The sequence below is a fragment of the Melanotaenia boesemani genome, chromosome 23 (assembly GCF_017639745.1).
Source record: "Melanotaenia boesemani isolate fMelBoe1 chromosome 23, fMelBoe1.pri, whole genome shotgun sequence".
Lineage (NCBI taxonomy): Eukaryota > Metazoa > Chordata > Actinopteri > Atheriniformes > Melanotaeniidae > Melanotaenia > Melanotaenia boesemani.
The window spans coordinates 21,338,330-21,350,193 of NC_055704.1; positions in this window are offsets into that span (position 1 = coordinate 21,338,330).

Sequence of the window (11,864 nt, forward strand, 5' to 3'; positions counted from 1 at the left end):
ATTTTCTCTAACTATAGGCCAGTATCTTTGCTTCCACAGCAAGTTATTTGTATAAAGAGAAGTTATTTGTAAAAAGGTTGGACGATTTTTTGGTTAAACATTCTATGCGATAGTCACTATGGATTTCAATTAATGGCGCTAACTGAATTAACAGATCTAACTACAGCAATAGATACGAAGCATTTCTGTGTATCTTTTGACCTTTGCTGACACTGTAGATCACAGCATTCTGCTTAAAATATTGGGAAAATATGGTATCCGAGGGTTGATGCATCAGTGGGTCAGAAGTCACCTGATAGGCAGAAAGTAAAAGGCTAATAATATGAAATCAGAACTCAAATTACATGTGGGATTCCTCAGGGATCAATACTTGGTCCATAACTCTTTATCTTATATATAAATAATCTAGTGTGTTTCTCACCTTCTAAGCTGAATTCTGGTTGTTGATGATACAACATTTCTTTACTCAGGGAAGAACTGAACACAGGTAATTAAAATGGTGGAACAAGAATCAATACTGATAAAAAAAAAAAAGATGGGTTTGATTTAAATAAATTATTACTAAATCTTTGTAAAACTCACTATATGATATTCTCTAACAAACACTGACACAGACATTCCCATCAATATAGAAGGTATTAAATTAAAAAGAATCAAAGAAACACATTTTCTAGGTGGGATTTTAGTTGATATATTGAATTAGAAAGCACACAGAAAATATAAAAGTTAAAATGTCAAGATCAATCTCTGTTAAATGACCAAGCGCTGTTGATGTTGTCTGATCGTTCCCTATCTCACCTATGGTACGGAAGTCTGCAGGTAAAGCAGTCATACAATCAGTTTTCATTTTACAGAGGAGAGCCATTAGAGTCATTATTGGAAACTGTATAAGGAGCCAACAAATCCTTTATTTTTCACAATAAAATAGTTAAAAATTCAAGAACTAGTGGAATGTTGCATTTTAAAAATCATCTTCAAAGCCCATAAAAGATTATCTATCCTAAACTGCAAAGCAGATTTAAAAAGAGGGAGAGTTATAAATTTAAAGGAATAGAGATATTTAAAAACCAATATTTAGGACAAAACAGTGAAAGGGGTGACACTGGAACTTGAATAGGGAAATCAAAACAGTAGAAACTGGTTTTGTCCATAAAAACTGTATAATAAGGAAATATGAAGAACTGTATTAGTTTAGTAGCGAATTTATCATCAGTAATCTTGGTTGCTGGATGATTTTCTTACATTGATTAATTATTTCATGTTGAACATGATTGTTTATTGATATGATCAAATGCTGGATAATGAAACAGAATGTAGATGTGATAAAGGGGCAGATATGTTTGTTTTTCTTTCTGCCCTTTTCAGAATTTCTGTTTATTGTGTTATTTTGTGTGATTAAACTTTTAATTTAGTCAGTTTGCTGAAAATGAAATAAAAAGAACCTAACCTAATGACTGACAACCCATTTCATATCTTTGTACCTTCCAGCAGCATTAGCACCTTGAGAAATGGTCTAAAGACAAGCTCTCTGTTCTTTAAATGTGAATTACAGTTTTCTAAACTCTCAGAACTCTCAGAAGTGTATAAAGTACATATTTACCTGTAAACAGTTACACTGGCTTGGTGAAAATATCTTTTGTGGGCATTACTCTCCAGAGGCTGACTGGAACTTACTGTGACAGGGTCTGGCTGTCAGGGTAAAGCAGTTTGGCGGTTGTTTGACTCTGTAAGCTCTGGTCACTGATAAGCACCTGGCTGGAGAGCTTTTCCATTTCCTCCCAAAACACCCAATAAAGTAGTGGCTGCAACTCAGCACAAAAGAGCCCTAAATACTCACTCGTCCTGTCTCTCTCTCCCATGTGGAAGCTTCCCTGACTCGTTTTTTGTCTGTCTTTCCAGTACTTTCACATTCTGTTAATACTGACTTAAAGCAGCTTTTGCTCTGTCCATCTCAAGCCCCAAATATCTCGTTAGCTTATATCTTCAATGTCCTTTTGTGATCTCATTGTCACTGTAGAATATTTTAGCATTTTTTTCTGTTATTAAGCTTTCCTGCATCTTTTAGTGGTCATGTTTTGAGTTTATGATGAGGCAAGCAAATTTAATCCTGTTTTCAGAAACAAGGCATGTATTGGCTGACTGTTGGAGTTGTAGCTGTAGGGGTTGTGACACTGCTGTGTGTGTTAATTAGACTGATTAAGGGGCCACAGCTCCTGTAATCCTTCATACCCTGATTCCGGAAGAAATATGTCGTGTATTCTTTTGAGTTTAGACCCTGACTGTGGTGCCACTCTAATGCAGTGATAAAAGGGATATAGTGAGAGACACATTTGGAAGTGAACCAGCAATAAATCAGTAGCCTAAGAATAACCAATCCAATCTTCAGATGAATGAAAAGATTTTAAGGCCTTGAGATAATTGAGATATGGATCATGTAGAAGCTGCTCTGGCTTAGTATCTGTCTAAAGGCCTGTGTTTGTAAATTGGGTGTGAAATACCATCTGATTGTGTTTTAGATATCTGTGGCCATTACAGGTAATTGCACTGAATTTAGCGATGAATGAGAATCCTTGAGATAAACTTGCTTCTAGGACTTTATTTTTAATTAGTTGGGTCCAGAAATCTTTACACATTTCACTCTGTAATTGACACAGCTGTATAACAAATACAGTTTTAAAGTGTAGATTCCCAACTTTTCCCACAAGGTTTGCTGTTGTACGCTGCCTGTAGACCAAAGCAAAGTGTCATCAGCCACAGCTCCCCCCACCTCTTCCCCCCACCCCCTACTCGCCTTGTCTGCAAATTAAAGTGCAAACACACTGAGCAAAACAATATCACCGTTTTGTGGAACTGGTCAAAGTAAGTTTTAGTAACATTTAGGCTGTTACTTACTTTTCCAGGAGACGAAGAGCTAGCTCTGAGTCAAACTGTAGCCCCTTTAGCTCTTGCGGTGCTTTCCTTTTTGGAAATACAAGGCTGATGTTAATAATGTCCTTGTCTTTGTCGGACAACTCCTTGTTTCTTTGGAGGTAATGTCAGATCCTGGTCGTCTTTTGGTCTTTTTAGAACCCTGATGTGCAGATGCTGTACGCTGAGGTTCAGGAGCAGAAATCACGTTAACCAAGTATTATAAATATTTTAAATACCTATTTTGCATATATTCATATATTTTCATTGTTCAGTGAAATAGTCCTGTTATTTTTCGGGTAGACCACTGACTGAATGCGCCAGACTGCACACAAAGAAAAGACGGCATTTTTGGTGTGCTGACGGTGGATAATTTAAGCTCTGTGTTTTTTTCATAACTCAAATAGATGTTGGGTATTTTCCTTGAAAGTAATCTTCAACCCAACATCTTTTTTTTATTATTTAAAATGTTTTTGTTGCATGCAGAAATGTAATGCCATTTTCTCTGCAGCTGTGCATTGATTTAATAAATGCAACACATTATAGTTAGTTTATATATGAAATAACGGCAAAGAAAAAACGTTATTTCATTTTAAATGTCAAAAGGGATTTGTGGCTCCCAGTGTTTTCTTTACTGTGGAAAACGGGTTCAAATGGCTCTTTGAGTGGAAAGCCATAGGCTTTCATAGGGAAGGAGGGCCAAGAGCTCCTAGAGGAGGAGGAAGGCAACCATTCACATGAACGTACATGAACGTACATGAACGTACATGAACGCACGGACCGGCTGGTAAACACAGGGCTAGAGATCAATACAGAGAGGTGTGTGACATCATGCTTTACTCCAGACGAAATTACACCTCTGGTTCTTTACATGGTGATTTTTTTTTCTCAAAATGATGGATTTCTGCTTATTGTCCCTTTAATGATGTTCATGTTGATATTGTTGAGGAACTTTGGCAATTACAGCTTTAACCTTTTCAAGGAAATGGACTGGCTTTTAAATTTACTTTAGGCAAATTCCAACATGTCCTCTTTATTGATTATCTGGAATGGTTTACTCTTTGTGATGAATCCTCTACATTAATTTTGACTTAATTAATTAAGACTTCTGTTTATGATGGACTTTGATATTACCATGTACAACGCACTTTGATCGTCCAGCTGTGTTATTTATGTTGCCAAGTTTACAATGTACCAAAATGTTAACACTGATGTTCCTGCTCTCTCTGGATTTGTGTATTTTTTGCAGTGTAATGAAAGATTATGTTCAAACTGTACTTCTCAAAAAAATAGGAACTTTAAAATAACCAGAGGTAGCGCTGCACCTAGAATTATTGAAGAAGATGAGATGCATAACGATGAAGATGCACCTGTTGGTTAATGCAGAACAACTCTGGTTTCGAGAACATGTCAGCTAAACATGGAGCTGCATTAGATCCTAGTGATCTTAGGTTGATCAGAATTCCGTCAGAACTTTTACTGAATTCTTCCATGTCTGACCACGAGCTGTTTCTCCCATCCAGAGCCACCTATTGCCCCATGCATTAGTATGTTTTAGTTGTGTTTACATACGATGCCGTGCGCTGAACCCACAGTGCATTTTGTATTGTAGTCTGCTTCCTGTATTTGGTCTGCTTAAAACTGACGGAGACCTGTGTTTGTAGGTGGACAGAGTCCACTTCTTTTTTTTTTTTTTTTTTTTTATATGCATTCACAATACCCAATTCCAGTTGTGTAATTTTGGGTATTGTATACCCAAAAATACACAATACCCTTTCACAATACCAAAAATGCGCCCTTATTCACCTGCATCAGAGCCCCTGTGACTAATCAGCAGCCCAGTTCATGGTGATGTTGGTGCTGATGTTCAGCCATTTAAGCCCAGTAATCACTACATTAGTTCACATTCTTGTCAACAGTCATGTTTCCATCATTTTTCATCAGTTGGTCAAGAAAATTTTAATTTATGTTCAGGTGCCTTTAAAAAGTTGCATGCACATCAGAGTAGATAGAAATGAATCTGTAACTAACATGTTACTTGTGGTGCAGTGGTCACCTGCACCACCAGCTGATTCTGCTGAGCCTACATGGGCTAAATTCTTTAATGAAAGAATAAGTAGAACATATGTTGCAGCTTTTTGGCAGAGATGATCACTGGAGTAGCCTTTTGTCCAAAATGCTTTATTTCGGCAAAAACATTTAAAACTGACATACAAACGGCTCTTCTCTGACACCGTGCCTAATGCTGCGGGATAACTCAGCTGAAGTCACGTTCAAGGAACATACGTCAAATCAAATTTCTGATACACAAACCATCTTCAATGCCATCTTGTAACTATGAGTACTATGAAAAATAAACAGTTCAAATAAAATATACACCCAAAAGATACATGTGGGGTACCGTTGAACCAATAACAATATAACAGCTTATATTTTCTAATGTAATCTGACTCCAGCAATACCTGTATCTCTCACACATACCAAAGAGGAACAAATTCTTGCAGGCCTCTATCATTTTGCCTGATCAATTTTGTTAGTGTACTTCTCTTCAAAGTTCATGCTCTTTGTTACAGCCATGTGTAACGTAACCACCTGCTGATGACACTGCTGGGCTTGCTTTATGCATTCTAAGATGGTAATGGAAATCAGCACATGGATAATTCCTTTTTTAAAAGATATTAACATAACAGTAAAGTTATTAGAATGGAAAGAATTAAAGTAAACGTCCAACTATTTTTAGGTTCTTTAGTGGTTGAAAAATAAATGTTATTAGTGAATAACAATTCTGTCTCAGAAGTCCATCAAGTTATTTTTATTACTTTTTAAGGGTTGCTTTAATAGGCTTTATGCCTAGAACTCAAAACCGTGCTTTAGGCACTATTTAAACACTAATGGAAGGGCCACACCTTTGTGTGAAGTAGCCTTTTAATGAATTGTCTTATTACATTTGAGCCCTGGAACAAAAGGGAGCTATGTAATAAAGAAAAGTAATTCTAGATCATTCTTAGCAATTTACGTGTGGATGTCCTGAAGTTAAACCCAGAAGTCTATACTTTATTGCCATTGCTGCTTTGTATTGCTTTGGTTGGAAGACGAGTCAAATTTAGGCTCAAATACCATATCAATGTCCTACATATTGTAGGTTTTTGATTTTTGTCAGCCTTCCAGATATTTTTTTTCCCTGTCCACCACTGTCTTATCTGTACTTCTGACTTTTTTCTTTTCTTTTACCATTTATTCACCATCAGCAGGTGATGTTTTTTAAAGTGCTGAATCAACAGTGGCTATGATTGGCTGGCAGATACTGTGTCTTGCTTCTGACCTTTGTTGCTCCTCAGATGTCCATAACAAATTGCCTCAGGGTATCCGTATGATCATGCAGTGACAACATAGTACAGGAATAACAACCAGCTTAACTCAGCTGCACGTGTGTGTGTGTGTGTGTGTGTGTGGTGGAACTGCTGTGAGATATTTTTTAATTACAGTCATGAGTGTATTTCCTCTCTGAAAAATTGACATTGTCCTGCATATATTAATTTAGGCCTGTGAGACTCAATAAACTGTTTCAAAACACCCTTTTCACTTGTAAACATTGCTGTGTCAAATAACAGTTGTTAATTACTGGAAAGCCTTCAAAAGTGTGCCCATTTTGGCTGCAGGCACAATTTTTAAAAATGAGAGGTTCACATTCATGATTCCCTGTGTGCTCCCTGATTTATTATATATATTTTCCCCCCCTTGTCACCTGGACAGCAGCCAGTGGCGTAGTCATTAATATGTTTAAATTTGTGAGTCATAGATTAGAAATGGCCCGTTGGTCAAGCTGTTAATGGTTGTGTCATCCACGAGTGCTGCAGGGGTTGTAAAGTCCTCTCTGCTCAATTCTCACTCTGTCCTTGGTGAACAAGCTGGTCTCAGCTATTTGCTGTAAAGGCAGGACTTTAGTTTGTGTACTCTACATGTGCAAGTGCCTACAAATTTTAGTAGTTAACATAAACTGTCCATGTCAAAATAAAACGTATGGGACTCACTTTTGAGCCGGTATTTTAAACAAGCTTACGCACACATTAGTTAAGAGTTCAGCTATTATTAGTCATACTATCCAGAGTTGATGGGCTTTTTACAGTCAGGGTCACTCTTATGGGACCTTTCAGCCAAATCATACTGTGTTCAGCATGATAGATGGGGACTGTTACTATCGAACCAAGCTAACACCGTCCACAACCACCAAGAATCTGAGGCACATACACCATGCTGCTGTCACAGCATTGCTTTGGCACCCACTCTCATAAAGTTCCAAGGGCATCGATTAAACTCTGCTTCATTAATATGTATTGGAAATTATTTTCCACTTTGTTAAGGCAAGTCTTGTTCTCCTGAAGGTTAGATCCTGTGGGAGTGTGTACATACACAAGTGTACACTTTGAGTTGTGCCACATTTCAGTAGATTTGAGGTAACCAGTGAATCATAGATACACTTTAATTTTGCTCCCTGGTGGAACATTAAGTTTTGGTCACGTGTTGTAAGTAATCATGCAGGTTGGTAGTTAAATCAAAGTTATTTTAGAATTCAGTAGAAGCTACTTGGGGGGTAGGAACAACACTTCAAACAACTAGAGCTGGAGCCCCCCATCCTCCAGACATCAGAGGCCTGACATCATCTGGTCAGCGCAGGCAAAGACACTCATTTTTGTAGAACTGACTGAGCTTGGAAAGAAGACTGCTATAAGACTCATGAGAAGAAGAGCCTTAAATATCAACACCTCATCAAGGAGGGCAAAGAGGAAGGGTGCAAAACATGGCTCTTTGTAATATTGGGGTACAGAGTAGAACAGGATTCTTTAGCTCTGGTCATTGAGGGTGACTGGCCTGCAGGTTTTAGTTATTTCCTTGCCTCAACACATACTTGATTTAAATAGCATCTCCTTAAGACCTTAACATGTTTATAGGTTCTGCATAAGCCAGTAATGAGTCACTAATTTGGGCCAGTTGAGTGCAAGCAGGGAAATGTCTAAAACCTGCAGGACAGTGGCTCTCATAGACTGGATCTGAAGAATCCTGGAGTATGCTCACTGTCACCATTGCTGACCCTCTGACTGAAGGGTGTCAGTTTAAGGTCAAAACTCCTGGTGAAGGGTAGACACTGTCTGGCAATATCAGCTCCAGGCTTTAGGTCACAAACATCCCATGGAGTGACTGCATTTGTGTTATACTCAGATGTATTAGTCAAGCAAATGCCTTCATGACCTTTTTTATTTTAGATCTGATTTGAGTCCTTTAGTTTGAGTCTTTGTTGATACAGTGTGTGGTTCATGCCAACTGAAGTTCAAAGCTTTGTGGTATGCAGTTCACCTGGCCACAGTGTGTATATGTTTTTGCTCAAAGGGGCTTTTATGACATCTGGACCTGGAAATTCAAGATAATCTGACCAGCAAATTCTCATTTTGGCATCTTTGTATCACAATAAGAGGATTAAATAGTCCAAAACTGGATAAAGTTCTCCAGCCTACATAAAAAGCTGTTTCAAGTGAAGAAATTACATCTGAAAATGCACTGAGGGCAGCACATTGGTGGAGTAGTTTACACTGTCACTTCACAGCAAGAACTTTCTGGATTCGAACCTTGTGGTTGATTATAGGACGTTTTGCATATTTTCCTTTTTTTCTGCATTTGTTTCCTCCTGCTGCTCCAATTTGTACCAGCAGTCCAAAGACATGTTTGTTGGACTCATTGATCATTTCCAAATAGCCATGAGGGTTAACATAAAGGACTCTTTGTGTTCTCTGTTTGCCCTCTTGCTGAGTTTTGGCTGAGATAGGATCCAGCCCCCTGTGATACTGGATGAATTGAATGAAGCTGATAGATAGATGAAAATAAATTGTATTAAATACAATTTCATATCAAATGGAAGATCTCTTTAGTGATGCGCTATGTGAAACATTCCTAAAAGCTCATTTCACAGGTGGCTACTTATTGAGTCCAATCGTTTTTGACCACGACATAAGATGCCTCATTTTTATGAAAATTGGCTGGCTGTTTTCTAACACAGATTGTAAAAAGCTGTCATCTATGCTTTAACAATGTTCCACTTGTAATGTCGATAAGCCAATTTGGACTCTGTGTGCAGGGTTTTCACCCAAATTAACCAGAGTTTTGGAGCAAAATGCATGCTTCTCATCTTTATAAGTTGCTATAAAAAAAAAAAACAACCACACACACACACACACACACACACACACACACACACACACACACACACACACACACACACACACACACACACACACACACACAGATTACACACCTGCGTTTGTTGCTGTGATTTTCTCCATCTGTATTGCTATCAATGACATGAATTATGTGGCTTGTGCATGTAAATCTGACAGGCATAGAATCTATTCTAGTAACTAGTAATGGACAATTCCAGTGAACTAACAATTAATTGGTGCCTTTGGCTACAAACATGATCTTCCATGGCAACATAATGCCTCTGATAAGGGATTGAAAGTATTTTATAAGAGAGAAATAACTCTCTTTAAGGTTTTAAATTATACACTCAAAGTGTTGTAGTAGAGCCATTGTAGCTGTAAAGGTTAAACTATATCTCACAATGTTTAAATTTTGTTTCACAAAACATTAAATTCACCATGGATAGTGTTTCAGTAAAACTTGTTTAATGTGACAGAGCCGATGTCAAATGACATCAATCATTTTGTCCTTTTTGTAATAATACTCCTGTGAAGCAGATACAGGGCTCCTCAACTCTTAATTCTTTATTTCATTAGTGTCAATCAGTGTGTGTGTGTGAGCGCCCTGCCATTGTTTCTTAATGGGGTATAATACTGGCAGTCCTGGCACAAAGCTAGCTTCATTGGGGGTGCTTGTGACACCCGGGGCTGATTTGATTAAAGTTAGCAGATCCCTTTTTAAGGCTGCTCATTACACCAGCCAGCCAGGGACCCCGTGACAAAACCACTTGGAATATATAATAGCCAGGTAGTGGGGAGATTTAGGTAAAGATTAATAAGAGTAGGAGGAGGGGACAAGGAAACACAGAAGATGGAGGAATATAAACTTTCTTTGAAAAGATTCCATGAGAAGATTGACCTCATCTTTGAGACTTGGCAACTATTACTGCAATTTTTCATCTTTACATATAGTTTGCCTTAAAGGTCTTATGGACCTCTTGTTGATGAAATGTCAAGTGTAATTTTAATGTGGCCCATGTTAGAAATATGGGCCTTAGGTAAATTAATTGCGCTCCTCCCCCAAATCACAGTTTTACTCCCTGGAGCGAATGAAAACACAGCAACCTGCATTAGCATTATGAATATACTCCCAGATGTCTAAAATTAATCCACAGAAAATACCATTTTAATTTGTCAAAAGGGCAGGAAATGCTGGATTTCTTTTTAAATTGAAAATATCATGATGACAGATCTTTACTCCAAAAAGCATCACACACATTTACTCTCCTCCTGTATGCAGGCTCATGCATAGAGAAGATGATTCTGCCTCTACTTTAGAAATAAGAGATTTAAATGAAGGTGTCAGCACTGAGAAGACGGATAGGTCTCAGTTAATGTGTTTTTTTTTCTTTTTTGCTCTCTACTTGGTAGGAATGAACTCTTCTCAACTCTGGCCCACCCAGGATCTGCAGAGTAATGAACCCTAAAGGGAAGGAACTGAGCATGTTTATCTTTTTTCAAGCGTCTTTGCTGCCACAAAGTCAAATTCCTTGGCTCAACCCTTGACTTATTTAGGGTCTCAAAGCTCAAAGCCAATTTCACAAACATGTTCTCCATCTCCTGTTTACTCCAAGCTGTGTTCACTGAAGGAGGAAAAAGGCTTTAGTTTATATGGCTTAAGATTTGTGTATAGCTTGTGCATGATTGCAGTGCTGTTGGTGTATATGTACTGTACATGCACCTGGGGAGCTTTACTCTCCTTATAAAAAAGAGGGAAAAAAATTAACTGCGTTTTTGTTAGTATTGCATCTTGTATCCCAATCTACTTTAGCTGCAAAGGTATAGCAAAAACAAAAAAACTATATATATATATATATATATATATATATATATATATATATATATATATATATATATATATATTTACGTCACGACTGTTGGACAAAACTGGCCACCTTTTGTAAAGTTAGAAAAAGAACTCTCATCCATCCATCCATCCATGGGTTGCAGAGGCAGCAGTTTTAGCAGAGAAGCCTTTCCTCGGCCACATTTTCTAGCTCAGCCAGTCGAGAGACACTGGTCCTCCAGTGTGTCCGGGGTCTTCACTGGGGTCTCATCCTGGTGGGTCTTGCCCAGAACACCCCACCAGGGATCCTTCCAGGAGGCCTCCTAATCAGATGACTGGGCTACAGTACCTCAGATGTTACCTCAGACTTAAACGTGTGCAACTGTTTTCTAGAGGCCAACTAATCAACAAATGTAGTGTTTTTTAATGCCCAATATTGATTTTTCTTCTTTTGTAATTTTTTTAATGTTTATTAGTTATCACAGCTTCACATGTGAGAATACAGTATGTGGCGTGATATGCTAAAATATTAAATAAATCACATGGAAGATCTAAGCGGTTAAAAAAAACGAAAAATAATACACTTAAAGAGATTTCATTGGAGATTTCATGTGTCAAATATTACTTGGTAATGAAAACACTGGCAGACATTAAAATGGACCCTCTTACATGAAAAAAACCTTTTTATAACCATCAAATTTACAGTATACAATCTGTCTTGAACAATCAACAAATATTTGTGCCAGTTTCTGAAAGCATGTTGGTCTTGGTTAACTTAAGTATTTCACAACTCCCCAAATTTACTAAAACTCAACATATTTCTTGTCATGCTTTACCAGACTGCATATGAATTTGAGTAACTTTGTCCTAATGTCTAGTCATACACATTCAGTAATGCTTCTGCTTGAAACCCAAAGGCCCAC